Genomic DNA, 16,636 nt, shown 5'->3' with positions numbered 1-16,636 from the left:
TAATTCCTCGATCCGGCATGGGAAAAGTATTGCAGAAATGCAAACTTATTGTTTGGGATGAATGCACAATGGCGCACAAAAAATCGCTCGAGGCTCTTGATCGATCATTGCAAGATTTGCATGGAAACATCAGGCCATTTGAGGGTGCATTAATATTGCTTGCAGGAGATTTCAGGCAAATATTACCTGTAATTCCTCGATCCGGCATGGGAAAAGTATTGCAGAAATGCAAACTTATTGTTTGGGATCAATGCACAATGGCGCACAAAAAATCGCTCGAGGCTCTTGATCGATCATTGCAAGATTTGCATGGAAACATCAGACCATTTGGGGACGCATTAATATTGCTTGCAGGAGATTTCAGGCAAACATTATCTGTAATTCCTCGATCGACACCAGCGGACAAAATAAATGCTTGCCTGAAATACTCTACTTTGTGGCGACACGTAAAGATGTTAAAATTAATTATAAATATGTGTGTCCAGCTGCAAAACGATCGATCAGCTGAGATATTCTCACATCAATTGCTGGAAATTGGTAACGGAAAGGTGCTGGTTGATCTGACCTCAGGATGAATTTCATTGCCTCATAACTTCTGCAATTTAGTGACATCAAAAGAAGAATTGGTTGAAAAAGTATTTCCCAATATTCAAACCCATTATAAGAATCACGATTGGCTGAGTGAATGAGCTATTCTTGCGGTCAAGAACAAAGACGTCTACGAACTTAACAATATTATTCAGGCTAACATTCAAAGCGAGGCAGTCACATACAAGTCCGCTGACACTGTTGTGGAAGCAGATGAAGCGGTTAATTATCCAACAGAATTTTTGAATTCACTCGATCAGCCAGGGATGCCACCGCACGTACTGCAATTGAAAATCGGCGTGCCAACTATCATGTTGCGAAATATCAACCAGCCAAAGCTTTGCAACGGCTTGCGGCTTGCAGTAAAAAAATTAATGAGCAGCGTCATAGAAGCAACAATCTTGACAGGACCTTTTAAAGGTGAAGCTGGCCTCATTGCTCGCATTCCTATGATTACAAGGGATATGCCATTTTAATTTAAGAGATTGCAATTCCCAATTCGATTGGTGTTTGCAATCACCATCAACAAAGCTCAGGGCCAATCTTTAGAATTGTGCGGTTTAGATCTAGACACAGATTGCTTTTCACATGGACAATTATATGTTGCGTGTTCTAGAGTCGGCAAACCAGACAATCTCTATATCTGTACAGACAATGGAACAACAAAAAATATTGTATACCCACAAGCATTGTGAAATTAAACATATTAGAAACGTGCACTTTCTCTTTTCTTTCTTTTCCATTTAACCAGACTGAGCCACAGCAACGCATGGCCGGGTACAGCTAGTAATATATTTTTTTTTTTCTATCATTTAATGATTTTATACAAATTGCAAAGAAGCAAAAACTCTTACTTAAATCAAATTATTATTTAATTTACCACAATGAAAATTTTTATTATGTTTGTTAACAAAAATACAAACAAGCTGAAAAAAAGGGAAGAACACTGATGTCAAACGAATATGCATCTTCATCCTGATTTTTTGTGTGCAATCTATGTCCTTTAGTTTCAAAACTACATGTTGTGGTCTTTATTTTATGTACTGCATTATGATGTTTTGTGAAAAATCTGTATGTGATGGAGAAAAATGGACATCATTTTTGGATTCAGCACACAGGAATTACTGTAGAACATACAAAAATTTCAAGACAATAAAACCCTCCCAGGCCTGTGTTATCAGTGACTATATATATAAGAAATAACCTTCATAAGTCTGATTTAAGATTGTTTCAGTGCAACAAAATACTGTACAGTTGAAAGAAATGTAAAAAGCATTACTGGTCATTTGAGCTTTTCAAAAATGAGTCAGGTTTTTGTGGCTTTACCAACAATCAAAAGGATTCTGTCTGGAAAGCCAAAGTTGACTAATAGGAACATAATTCATGATGACGAGGAACAAACTTGAAGTAAATATATATTAGAAATGGCTGATATGGATATTAAAAATTCGTACTTAAAAACACAAAACAAGTAACAATGTTTCGACTGCCATCTCTACTATATATATCTTAGGTCATCAAGAAATTACTGTCGCATTTTGGAACACTTTCATTAACCACCCCCCCAAAAAATGTACATAACGTGTAATAGTTAAATGAACCACCTAAACGTCATGTTAGTGTAGCCTATATAATGTGTAAAGTTTAGTATACTCTAATCCCTCATAGTGATGGCACATGACAAGACACACATTAGGCATGTAATGCTGTTTGGATACAAGAAGGGAAACAATGCTTCCGTAGCCACAAAGAATATCAAAGAAGTTTATGGAAATATTTTGAACATTTGTAAGTATCAACGATGGTTCAGCAAATTTTGTTCAGGTGACTTTACCCTTAAAAACTGTGATCACAGGGGCCGACATGTTGGAATTGATATTGATGCTCTGAAGATGTTTGTTGGGTCTAGCCCAAGGCAACACCCTTGTGAAATGGTCCTGAAATTGTATGTCTCTCGTGAAACAATATGTAAACATCTAAGGAATATGGGAAACTCCATAAAAAAAATGTTTGGGTGCCTCACGAACTCTCTGATGATAATTGTTTCCAATATGTGAACGTTACTTCATCTCTTCTGCCAAGTAATGCATATGAACCATTTTTGGACAGAATTGTCACCAGTGATGAAAAATGGATTCTCTATGCGAATATTAAATGCCAAAAACAATGGCTCTGTCCCAGACTCCAAAACCTGGACTCCATCCACAGAAAGTGATGTTTTGCATTTGGTGGGACATCAAAAGAGTAATTCATTTCAAACATCCTCAATCCACAGGGAACTGTCAAAGCAGAGATCTATAGTCAGCAACTGGAACATTTAAATCAAGCTCTGCATCAGAAATGACCTTCACTCGTCAATTATAAAGATGTTCTTGTTCTTCATAATAATGCACGTCCACATGTGGCACATTTAACGCAACACAAGATTATGGAGTTTGGTTGGGAAGTTCTCCCCCACCCACCACATTCTCCAGCTTTGGCACAATCAGATTACCATCTTTTTTGTTTGCTTGTTTGCATGTTTTTTGCTTCAAAGCCAAGTGATTTCTTTAATCAGGACATTAACAACCAGACTGTATGATGGAAAAGCATCATCGATAAGAGTGGAGACTATTTCATTTAATAAATATTTTGTTTTGATATATATATATATATAATATGAACATAACTGAGAATGATTATTTTATTTAAGGCTCAATTATGATATGTAGAGATATCACTTGGAGTAAATGTACAATTCTACTGTGTGCTTCCAAGGAGAGGATTTACTGCTCAACAATATACTAATTGGAATCTGTTTTATGGTTTTCCATTTTTCAAACAAAAGGAGCAGTATTAGTCATTGCATGAAAAGGTCCAAATGCATTCATTTCGAATTTGTTACAAAATATCTTGAACAAGATAACAAGGAGGTAATAAAATGGTAAGGAAAAAATACTTAAAACTTTTATCGGATCTTCCTAGAAATTATGTTTATCTGTGGAATGCAAATTCAATTTAACTGTCTCTCCTATATATATCCGGAATTTTTAGTTAAATGTTTATACTTTTTTAAAAATCACTATGAATTCTTATCTGGATGGAATTCCAAAAATCTTATAAATAAAAGTATGACAGGCAATTTCAGACTTCTTTGTTTTACACATTGTAAATGTAATATTGAAAATCTGAAACATTTCAATTTTTTAAGAGGAGAAATCACTAAGTCAGAAACACTTGAATTTACACAGTGGTATAGGAATTTATTTTTGCCAGGTGGAGTGAATTTCAACAAACTTGAAATTATCAGATATCACTTACATGTGAAGGGTATTTATGTAACACTATGTTTCATACACACATGAATCCCAACCATATATAAATAGAATGCAATGCATCAACCAACAAACTACCCAAACCACCGTAGGAGCAAGAAGTGTAACAAACCAAACTTGTCATTACAGGGTCACGTCATTGCCCCAACTCAATCACAAGAACAGGGCAATATCTTAAACCAGTATTAACAGCCGAAATCTTAAAACCCAACTGAAAATGCAGGGAAGAGACATCCGTCATCTGGAACTATGAGGAAGATATGGAACACTTGCTCAACTGTAGGGACAGTGTACATACATCCCGTTGCCGGTATTATGAGGCAGATGAAGACCCTAAAACTCAAGTGTAGGAAAAGGGAAGGAACCACTAGCAACTAGAATTCATGAGAAGAACACCTTTACTGCACACAACTATAGAAAAAGGGCTGTAGATATATATCACTGTAGATGCCATCAGTGGTCTTGTGGAACATACCATCTCTACAGTGAGCATTATGGTGCAATCAATAAATAGTGCAGATTTGAAGCAAAGCATACCCGACCAGGCAACACCCACCACAGAGTAGGAAACAATTATCAGTGGTAAAAAAGGGTCTCTGAAAAGAAACATAAGTGAAAAGAAATGATAAGAACTAACCCTAGTCATAGGCAAACAGACATGTGTAGAACTGCCATGGGAGAGAAATGATATCCACCTAAGGAAGATATGGCCAGATTGTACAGGTAATGAGCAATGAAGGTACTGGGAGTAGTCCAGATTCCTGCCTGAATGATCTCCTCCAAAGGATGGTGAAGGTGAAAAGACATGGTGATATGATGAATCTGATGAGAAAAAATGTTGTGAATATGGCAACCTTCCAGGAGTAAGTCAAATACGCCAGCCTAACAAGTTGACGAACCCAACCAGTTAGTGTGTCAGGGAATAAATCATGAGAAACAAATGTATTTCAGGGAAGAGTCGTCGGGAACGTGAACCCCAAAAGGAAGCTGCATAACACTATAAGGAGCAAACCAGACAAAGAAGTTGATCTAGATCAGAATGGGAGTACAGGTGGGAGATGGAAGGTAAGAAAATGTGTGTGAAAACCAGACAGGTAGAGGATTTAGGTAACATTAATGGCATAAATACCTGACTGATGACATCCACATGTGAGGAGGAAAAGAAAATAGGTCTTGAGGTAGAAATAGTATATGGAACATGTAAACAAAGGTTCAAAGAAAGAGGATGGGAAAGGGCAAAAAGGAACACACTGATATCCCAATCAAGCAATTCAAACCATCAGGATGCATAGCCCAAAAGGAGCAGAAAAAGAAGGGGAAGACAAAACCTTATGAAACTTGGAGCAATGGAAGGTGCTTGACAAGGCCACCTGATAGCTACACACAGTGGAAGTGGACAAGCCATAGTCAAACAAGCAGATGAAGAATTGGGAAAGATAAAGAATGAAAGGTTGGGAAGGATGGAAACCATGTTGAAGAGACCAAATGCAGAAGATAGACTATTGCCTCTAGTAAATAGACATGGAAGAAGGTGATGTCTGGATGAACAATGTCCAACCTGGGTTGATGGAGCAGAGAATGAGAGGGGTAAGGGCAGTAGAGGTTGCACAAGTAAAGGTCAGAGCAGTGGGAACCATTGTTGCACCGGCCTAAACAGAGCCACCGGGAGTGGCTTGGATTAGGAATAGAACTCTGAGGAGGAACAGAATAGGAGGGTGAGCATAGATGTGATGACCCCTCCAATCTTCACTGAATGCATCCACTCCCAATCTAGCAGGTGTGCAATGGGAGACCAGAATGAAGGAAGTTTGTTATTCCAGTGGGTGGTGAAAGCATTGATATGAGGAGTCTCCAGATGTGAGCACCCCACCAAAAAACCTGTGGATCAAGGGACCATTCCATGGGGAGAATCTTGTTTAGTCGATATAAATGAACCAGATTCAGAGCACCAGGAACATGTCAAGCTAAGAACATCATGTGGTGACTGTGGGTGTAGAAAGGGAGATCCAGGGTCTGAAAGCACAGAGACCTAGATTTGGTTCCCCTTGTTTGGCAATATAAGTGACCACTGTGGAGTTTTCAGAGTGTACCATAACCATCCTCCCCTGCAAGCGAGGAAAGAAGAGGGACAAAGCTCCATGAATCACCATAAGTTTGAGAATGTTGATAGAGAGACAAGACTTCTCAACTGGCCGGAGACCAGAAATCTCCCGAGAGTTGATGTAAGCACACCAATCCTTTAAAGATGCATTTATGAACAAACATAAATCCTGATAAGGTGGAGGAAGTGGACCCCCCACCGTGGTCTGATCCATGTCTATCTACCATGTCAGGTCGGCCCTGATTGGGGAAGGAAGGGGAATGGTGGTCCAAGGGATCTGAGAAGAAGATCTACTGATTGAGGAGTGTTCACTGAAGGGAACATATATGAGTTTGACCCATGGGAATGAGAACCTCCAAGGAAGCCCACATCTGCAAAAAGAAATAAAAGCTCTCGAGCTGAGAGAGATTGTGAGGTTAGTGCCTTGTGGACTGCTTCCTTCATATCTCGAGGATGAAGAGAAAAAGGCTTGTCCTGAATGAGGTTGGAATTGAAGAAAACCCCCAAATGAACAACTAGATGAGTGTAGTCTCTGGAATGTGAAGAGGAAGAAGTGAAAAGGACCCAGTTGTCCATGTAATGATGAGTGAAAAGACCTATCAAGTGTGCAAATGTTTGTACCACTTGATGAAACACATAAGGAGCTTGGGTTAGTCTGAAAGGCAGGGCTTTGAACTGAAACACCCGAGCCTCTTTGTAAAGCAAAGATAATGACTTTACTCGGGATCAATGGCAACATGAAGATAGGTGTCCATCACATAAATTTGATCATTGAAAGTCCCAGGGAAAACACCCACCAAAGTGAGAGACAGAGCTCCATAGTGAAGCAAGGGGTAATCCAGAAAGGAATTGAACTGGGATAGATTGATGATATGTCTCTAATCTCCCGTCTTCTTTGGGACCACAAAGAGATAGGAATTAAACCCCAGTTGTAAACCCCATTCAAGAGCCTCTTTGCAGAGCAGGTTATGGAAAGACTCGGTAAAATGACCGAGAGATGTAGGATCCTGTGGGGGTTAGAAGGAAATAGGAGAATGGGAAAGTGGAAGTGGGGTTCAGACCTGAAGGCAGAGACCTCCTGACAGAACCTGTAGAACCCATGGATCTGTAGGGAAATGATGTCACACGACAGAAAAGTGGAGAAATCTGGCATCAATCAACCTGGATGCAGAAGTAACAAGGATAGGGTCTGTAGTGCCAGGAGGAAGGGAAGGACCTGTGCAAAGAAGAAGAAGAAAGGGAAACAAGGCCAGACAACTCATGGGAGGAAGAAATAAATGTGTGAGAAGAGAAGACATGGAAGAATGCAAACTAGCCACATCAATCCTGGATTCCAAGGAATCAGGACAACCCCCTAACACAGTATTGTGTAGGAAGGGGATCTGATGAAGATCCCATAGCAATGAATGGGGGGAGACTCAACCCTGCAAGTAATGTATCTCTCCCAAACAAGTCCCATTGGCATATGAGCCGGGTATTAAAGGAAAGAGTAGAGGCCGATAAATGAACCATAGTGGACCAAAGCAGGGTCTTAGTTCATCTGTAAAAAGTTCAAGAGAGGAGAGGGAAAATTGAATAATTGAGAACTGAACCTGAGTAAAATTAACAGTTGCTCCCAAATTCGAACCCCAAAGGAAAAGTAGAGGATCCAATTGTTGAGAATCTAAATATAGATCTGAAAAGCGATAGTATGCCAAAGTATGTTAGTCTGACAAGCGAGGGAGACAGGGCATACCAACACTTGAATGAAGTTGGTCTGAAAATCTGAGCATAAAACCTAATGTCGAGTGAAGGGGGGAAAACATAAATTCTGAAGAAGGAATTTCACCCAATAAGGAAGTGGAGGCATCATAGGTGATAGGAGAAACATGTAAAATACACATACCTGATTAATAAGCTTTAAAAAGGGGTGGAAGGCGAAATCTCTTGAGAAGGAGTAGATTATGACTGACCAAATAAGAAGGTCACAGAAAAAGAGAGTCCAAATTGTCTTCTTCTTGATTATATTCTTCCTTAGAAACATCGCCAGGTTGAAAATGAGAAGAAATCGCTGGCTGAACATATGAATCTAGCTCCCTGCAAATTAAAGCCTGTACCTCCTCTGCAGATAACATTGAAGCCAAGTCTTGAGAAGTTGTACAGTAACATTGTCGACTATAACAGGAACTTCTATATTTGATACATTGAGCATCAAATTCATACTAAGTTTACTTAGCATTCAGGAACAAAAAACAAGTGCAAAAAAACTGTTAGAACAGCTGAATGCAATCACAGAATTTAGAAACTGTTGAACAAAAAAAAAGAGTTTTTTATATAGCAAAGAAGCTCAATTAGAAATGGTAGCCACACGAGAACACACACATCTAAATGATGTAGTGCCAATTGAGAATGTGAGGATTGAGCTAGCTGCACCAAACAGGTGGTGCAATACTATTGGAGGAGAGGAGTCATGTGCTATGAACATGTTCAATAGTGGTGCAAAATTGGCCAGGTTTATAAACTAGTGCTTTGAGTGTGAAATTTTTTTCAAGCAATGCTTAGAGGGCAGAAAGAAGACCGAGATAGCTTTGTAGGAAAAGAAATAAGATTGTATTGGAATCTCAGTTAAGTTTTATATAAAACTTAATAATATAAAATATATAAAAAAGATAATATATATATATATAAAAAAAATCAAGTACAGAACTGATCTTAAACAACAATTCTATGATATATAAAAATATGAATATTACTAGCACTGGTGATAAACCAGTGACATAATACAATATACATGTTTTTTTTAATTTTGACAAATGAAAACTTGAATCTCTAAATGGAATATTTGTTGTTGTTTTAGACCACATAAGAATTATTGCACTTCAGGGCAACCTCTGCCACTCCAGTTCCTGTGCTACTGCATGTACGTGGACACACAAGTTTAGTAAGAATACATATCCTGTCCAGCAATTAAACATAAGCAATTGCTATGACTGGTTTTCATTTGAATATATGGCTTCCACTGAAAGGAAATCCACATAAAATAATACAACCTGATGTTTACATCAGTGAATGTTCTTGGAGTACATTCAGTTTCTTACCTCTTGGAATCTACAAAAAAGTCACCATTTATGTTCCCTTCAATAATAGAGTAATGAACATCATCACTTTCAGGATCCTCAGCCTAAGACAGAAAGAAAGTAATGAGAAGGATACAGAGTAAATTAAAAAAAATAAATAGAAAATAGTTAAAGAGTTTGAGTTTTAAGTTTACTTCAAAACAGTTTTATCTTTACTATACTAGAAGTGGTGTCTGACATATACTTAATTGAAAGATAAGGAGTTAAACTGACAATATCAACAACATTACAAATTTAGAAAAACCTATTAAAAACAGTACATATGCTGACAAAAAACTAATAATGACTGTTCTACATATATTAAGTTTAAAAACTAGTAAGCAATAACTTACTTTTTGAATTTTAATGTGTGAAAAAATAATAAAAACAAATATTCTCAAGGGTTTACTTCAATTTTTATGCATACATTCACTACTGTGAGTTCAGTTGATGCTATGACTAAGTTTCTGACAGATTAGTATTTTAATATTCACTGTATGAATGTGTGTAGCTCAAGGTTAGTAACACACGCTCTCATCTCTTACTCTGTCATGTGAGTATCCAACAATGCTTTGTAGTGACTTTATTTTTCACATATTCTATTTTTACTTTGAAATGGATATGTAGGCCTACAACCATTTCAATTCATTATGTACTACATGCTACTTGCATTAACTTTTGATTTATGTTTTGTTTATTCTGTGGATGTATTATTATAATGAATATACCTGTAATGTATATTATGAAGTAGATCTACTAAGTTACTACTAATAATATTATTTTCGCATTGCACATTTGAACAATCTGCTGGCATTCTGTTCATCAGGCAGGTGGTAGCACTGTCTCTGTAGGGATGACTTGGATTGTTCATCAAAATGGTATTTTAAATATCTCCTAGTAGGTCATCAGAACTTTATAGTACTATACAGTGTTTTGTTTTATAACAATATTTATGTAATGATTGAGTCACCAAAACAATGGTGTCAAACAATTTCACTGAGGTGACATAGTTTCAAATGGAGTATCCACTTTTATAAGTATTATTAACAACTAGTAGTCATTTTAAAAAATCATAATTCTCATGTTAACAATGTTATCATTATCCCTTGAAGTTAGCTTTGTTACAGAAATGTGCTGTTCCTTTAAAAAGCTTAAGTACAGGATGAAACAGAAATTACCAGCCAGTAATTCATAAACATCATGTATTTAGAACTTGGTTGTAAATACAGCCTTCCTATGTGTATTGAAACAGTGCATTAAGAAAAACAAGCAAACAGTAAAGAAAAAAAAACTTTCCAAAAAGGAAGTAAATGTAGGGATGGCTAATATCAATTCTTCCAAAACAAGACAACAGGGATAATATTTGCATCATACCTACATAATAGTTCAGGCAAGAATTAACATATAGCAATATGTGTAACCATTCAGTCAGAATTGAATTTAATTTATCCTAATTTTGTCTGTTAACATTCTGCTACATTGTGTGCCTATGCTATTATGTAGGGATTATGCAAATACCATCTCTACTATCTTGTTTCCATTGGTTTTGTAAGATTGATATTAGCCATCCCTACATTTACTTCCTTTTGTGAAAAGCTTTTTCTTTACTTGTTTAATATAGGATACACCATGCATTACTTTTTTTTCTGACATTTATCTAGTTTTATGAACTATATGAACAAATTGAGAAACAAATCAGCCTTTGCATCTGACACAAACCTTCTTAGTCCTCATTCTATCACAATACGTACAGATTAGATAACACATTTAAGATATGTAATTTAATATTTATTACACATTTCATAAAATATCATAACAGCAACTTTTACAATAAGAAGATTCTGATGTTAATGATTACAACATTTCAGCCAACAGTATTGGGTCATCATGAGGTAAAAATTGCATTCAGTAAAGTAGTCTGAATTTCAGAGAATATTTACAGACTCATGATGAGAACAAGGTTTGTAGGTAACATTTGATTAGCTATTGTAGTAAAATAATGTAGATAAATGCACAGTGTTTTGAAATGCCTTTTACTCGCACATTAATCCTATATTTATACAGGAATTTCAAGAATATGCAGCACTGATGCTACTAATTTATTTTTGTGAATTATTTGGCCAGATAAGCTGTTTAAAAATTACAAAAGTTGTTATAAATAGCATTTTGACTCAAAAATTGTATGAAATTACACATACCAAAGAACAGATTTTATTTGCCCAAATATTATCTGTAAAGTTTTTGCTATTGTAAATAAATCTATATATGCAGAAACTGACTATCCTATGTATTATAAGGTCACAATTTCATGTGCTCCAGTTTATCTTTCTCATAAAAAAGTCTTAAGTTGATACTATGTGTATATCCATCTGAAGTATATATATGTTGTAGTTTATGACCATTCTGCTACCCTGAATACCATTGTCTCTTGAATTCTACTGTATTCTGAGGATCTTATCAAATAAGATGGTTGAGGGGATGACATATTGCATTTGCTTGCAAATGTTGGCATTTCTTATTATAGAGATTTAATTACAATGGTTACTTTTCATATGTATAAATATTAGGTACACATATTATTATCCCAGAGATCTGTCTCCATATTGTTGTACTAACTTCAAAATCCATTCCATTCTTTGAAAAATATTAACATGCCAGAAGTGGCATTTCCAAACTTTGATTGAATAAGTATACAAATACCAGCAGGAGTACTTCATAATGTTTGCTTTATCTTCAGTGCTTTTGTTCAGTTTTTATATTAACCCTAGAATTATCAATAGGTCACCACTGGATTTTTAAACACATTTCTCTAAATTATTTATACACCAAATTATTTGTGAATTCAAGATATTGTGGGTTAAGTGTCCCTAATAACATACGAGTCACACATAAAAATTTAAACAAAAGTACCATTGATACTGCAATTAATCCCACAAATTATTGTTGAGATTTCGTGTGACTTTTACATAACAAATTAGTGATTTGATCCACTTTTTTTCCCACAAAAAAAGCAACAATCAATATGATGCAATATTTGGACCTTTGGTAGTGAAACATACAAGTTGGTAATTTGAGGGTTAGCTACAAAAGGATAACTGATTGACCAATTTTTATCTATATTTGCTCAGTAAATATTTTCACAATTTATTTTTGCTAAAAGTAGAAAATGCAGATACACGTGATTAAGTCACTAACATAGCACGAGTTCAGCTGACATAAAATAATGTGAGGATGTAAAAACACCAAAGGCACAGTGATGCTAAAGGGTACTACCGAACAAACAGCTATCATATAAATTGTCACTTATAATATAATTCGGTTCTAAAACTTAAATTTTCTAAAATTAAGATTGAAAATTATATATGTATTTTATCTAAAACAAATGCTTTCTATTAACTAATGCTTCCTATTATTTAGATTAAGACATGAGGATCCTCAAATTTGGAGTTTCTGCTAAGATGTAACTTATTGGACTTGAGTGTGTGAGATGTTTAATAGAAGCAAAATGCACTGCTTACAATGATCATCAGCCTGTGTTAATTAAGACTGATAAGCTCATTGTCACAACTGTGGTTTGTTCTGTTACTGGTCTCTTTACTGAGCTAAAACAATAACATTTTAAATTGTTAAATTAATTTTTTTGAAAACTTCCTCGTATGTCAGTCACATGGATAACCAAACTTAATGTGAAAATTCTTTAGTCAATTCTAGAATATAGATTTAGAAAGTTCTGCCAAATTGACATATTACATGAGAGGAATGACACATATTTCTTTAAGCATAACAATAGTATTTATAATAATAATAGTATTAATAATAACATACCAATAAAGGTAAGACTGCTGAATTAATTGAAGCTCCTTCGCTCACTTGAACCTCATAGCTGTCTTTCAGAAACTTAGGCCCTCTAGTGTTTGGTCCTGGAATTACTATCACATCCAAGATGCTCTGTGTAAATCTGGCAATTCATAACATATTAGAAGAAGGATATTCTTTCCTAATGAGTTACTAACTACATTTCTGCTTAGGCATTGTTCATAACAGTCTGAAATATTTAACTTGCATAACTACAACTGTAAAGTAATTTATAATTGAAAATATAAATACGCATTCAAAATAATCCAAAAGTTGTTTGCCATCATGATTTTCTTAGTACTGCTCTTACAACTATTCAGAATGTGTATTTTTGGTATTACTACAAAACATCACTCTTTTGCTCAGGTTGCAGCTCATATTTTGTAGCATTTGTGAGGTTACTGTTGCAAACTGTTGTGATTCTCTGCTTCAAATCTTCAAGGTTATTTGGATTTATGATAAAAACCAAGTGTTTGATGTACTCCACAAATGAAAAGTCTAATGCAATAAGATCAGAAGAGCAGCTACTAGTTTATAACATACTTTCAGTCTTTCAGGAAAAATGAAATCCAGGTATTACATAAGATCTAATCTGTAGTTGGGTAGTGCACTCTAGTATGTTTCGCATGTCAATGATCACCAGGCATGTACATGCAAAAGAGCAAAGTATACTTCTCCACCAGTGTCCCCTTGATAAATAAATTGGCCAACAAAATGACATCCCATCAAGCTACACTAAACCATCGCTCCATCTCCTCCATGCTTTTGAGTTTCTGCAACTTCTTATTGTTTTTTTTATTAGGACCAGTATCAGCAATTGTGGCAGATCATTTCACCATGGATATAAAATTATGCCTCATCTTCCAAACACCTGTTCTTTCTACAACATGAATCAGTCACAAAACTCCACATGCTAACTTAGGTAAACTTCTAGGATGTGTAAAAATTATAAAAATTGAAGTTACATTGCTTTAGAATCTAGAGTACACTTCTATGGCTTTTTCCTGCTTCTTGTGTAATTTAGCAATTTGATCTCATTTGGCTCTCTAAGAGAAGGCCTCCTACTGTATCTGAAATCTCTTCATTCAATTCTGTAGATCTTACCAGTATTTATAATACACCAAAGAACTATTACCACAAAACTTGATGAGTAAACAACCAGCAGCAAAACAAAGGCATGTTAAGCTTAGAATGCCTTTAAATAAATAATGCATGTCACAACCTGATACTGACTCAAATCAGAATCCCTATACTAAAGGGTCACTTCCACACCTTCTTGCAAAGTCAATGATATCCCAACAAATTTTGCAAAAAAGTAAAGAGTTAAGTGAAACACAAACATGACTTCGAAAAATTATGCAAGAATGGAACTGTAAAATATCGTGATGATGCACAATTTTTGTATAATCCTGTATATTACTAATGCAGAAGTATTACAACTTTCAAAAACTGTAATTTAAAAATTTCAGAATTTCCACATTATGTAAGAGTTTTAATGAAATATATATATTATTTTGTAAATGTAGAAAGAATTATAAATTATATGATTATTGCAAAATGCATATAAAAGTAGTTTAAGTTTCTTAAAGAACCTCAAATCACTTAAAACATACAAATGTGTAAAAAAACAAAAGAAATTACAGGGAAGTCCATGACCATTCGTGAAGCTCTACAGGTAATTACTTTAAATCACAACACCCAATACACAGTATTTTTTAGTCATATTTTAATAATTTCTAATACAATGATATATATTTAAAACTGAAACTTGCAAACAATTATTTATAAAAAAAAGTATAGATTGAATTCTGAGGAAAATTACAAGACAAATTTCAGACAAAATATCCCATTTAACTAAAGATATTGTATACACTCATCATAAACACAAATTATGTTTTAACTCATCTGTATCACAAAAGCTTTGCTGTAAGATGTAAACAGCCACTTGCATTAATAACGAATGTTGAATTTAGCTTACTACTTTACTTAATCATATATATATATAAATAATGATATTCTACTTATTTTCCTTAAAAAATTAACAACATTGCACACTACAAAAGTAAAAGAAAGTTGGCACTATCACACCTATGAATTGTGTTTTTCACTTCTAGGCTTATCAGATTGATTTACTTCCCCTCAGTTGCAGAAACAAGTAACATTGTTGGTTGCATTAACTATATATATTAAAAATAGGAAGACACATTTTTTTGAGACTTTTCCTTTGTAATGTTGTGCCTTCTTCACATAAAATTACTTAAAGCACAAAGTCGTACAGCAGGCTGGCTATCTGCATTGTGCCATAGAAGGCATAAAAACCCAAATCATTAGCATTATAAGCCCTCAATCTGATATTTTATGTGTTTATTAAACTTTCCCTAACACCAGTTTAGAAATATGCATATGTTAATACTCTTTTAAAATGGTTAATTAAAGACTTTATTTTAAAGTAGATCAACCTATTTTAATCGTAGTGATAATTACATAAGTATAATATCTAAAAACAGCTTTTTATAATGTACCATAAAAATATATGAGAAAATAAAATTTACACTCTTTACCTTCCTCCTGAATCTGTCGCTTGAACTGTAATGCTATACTGTTCTCCAGAAATAACTTTTCCAATGACTTCCACAATGCCAGATTCTGGCTCAATTCTAAATTTGTCCCAACCATTATTCGAGACATGATAAATGGAATATGTGATTTTGGCAAAATCTCCATCATCATTATCACGTGCTTGTATCTAGAAGAAATTCAAAATACCAACTTCACAAAAAAAATAATCTGCCTTATATCTGGCAACAAACTCCATATTATGATTATCTGGTGACTCAGTTTTATGCAATATCACATCCTCAGCAAATTCAATAGGTTTATAAAATAAACAACTACTTCATGGAATTAAAAGATTAGATAGAGAAACTAAACCATTGCAGCTTTTACCAATACACCTACATACTTATTCCATTGCATGGCATCTTCTATTATCAACCTAACCACATTGATAATGAGAGAAATTGTTGCCTATATGAGTAGGTATTTTCATTTTTAATACAAAAATACTAAATATGCTTTTTGAAAGCCAATAGGTACTACCTTGGCAGACTCAGCCTGCACTTAGAGAAAAAAAGAAAGAAAGAAAAAACGTTACAGATATTGTTACGACAGCAGAAGTCACATGACGCTAATAACCCGTCATGGGATTCTAGAAAGATCATGTCCGTTGTGAAGCCTCGAGTGTTCTCCAGACGCCCTCTATTTCATGTATATAAGACTGGCGGGAAGTGACGGCATGGATATAGAGATAATTGCAGACAGACAGATATGGACAATTGAGTCAAGCGTGGTAGTAAAGTGCATAAATCATTGTGAATTATAGCGTCTGGTTAAGTTAAAGTAACTGTGGAAATTAAGTGTATTGAAAAGTTCAATTGAGAAAGAATAAACTAGTTTTATTTAAGAAAGGACTTGTGTCGCTAAAGTTTCATCCGAAAGAAATTACAAGGGAAATTAACAAACGACCAGAGACGTAACAAATTGGTGTCAAAAGTGGGATTGATAAAGAAAAAGAAAAAAAAGATGGAAACCAGAAGTGCCAAATCAAACTACAGCTTAGCAAAGAAACAAGAAGAAAGATTACAGCAGTTTGTTGGAGGAAAAAGAAAAGAAACAAGAAGAAC

General features: G+C 34.9%; 1 long non-coding RNA gene across 1 annotated transcript in view; it reads right to left on the bottom strand.

The window, feature by feature from the left end:
• LOC106467999 overlaps positions 1-15,695 on the bottom strand; it is a 25,114-nt gene extending 9,419 nt beyond the window's left edge. The window contains exons 1-3 of the long non-coding RNA XR_001291368.2: positions 15,515-15,695; positions 12,924-13,056; positions 9,081-9,163 (exon numbers count right to left, since the gene is read on the bottom strand). This is a non-coding gene — a long non-coding RNA (uncharacterized LOC106467999). The remainder of the gene's footprint in view (positions 1-9,080; positions 9,164-12,923; positions 13,057-15,514) is intronic.
• Positions 15,696-16,636: the final 941 nt, after the last annotated feature.

Source organism: Limulus polyphemus, unplaced genomic scaffold (genome assembly GCF_000517525.1).
Source record: "Limulus polyphemus unplaced genomic scaffold, Limulus_polyphemus-2.1.2 Scaffold2824, whole genome shotgun sequence".
NCBI lineage: Eukaryota > Metazoa > Arthropoda > Merostomata > Xiphosura > Limulidae > Limulus > Limulus polyphemus.
This window is presented reverse-complemented; position numbering and strand designations above follow the sequence as displayed.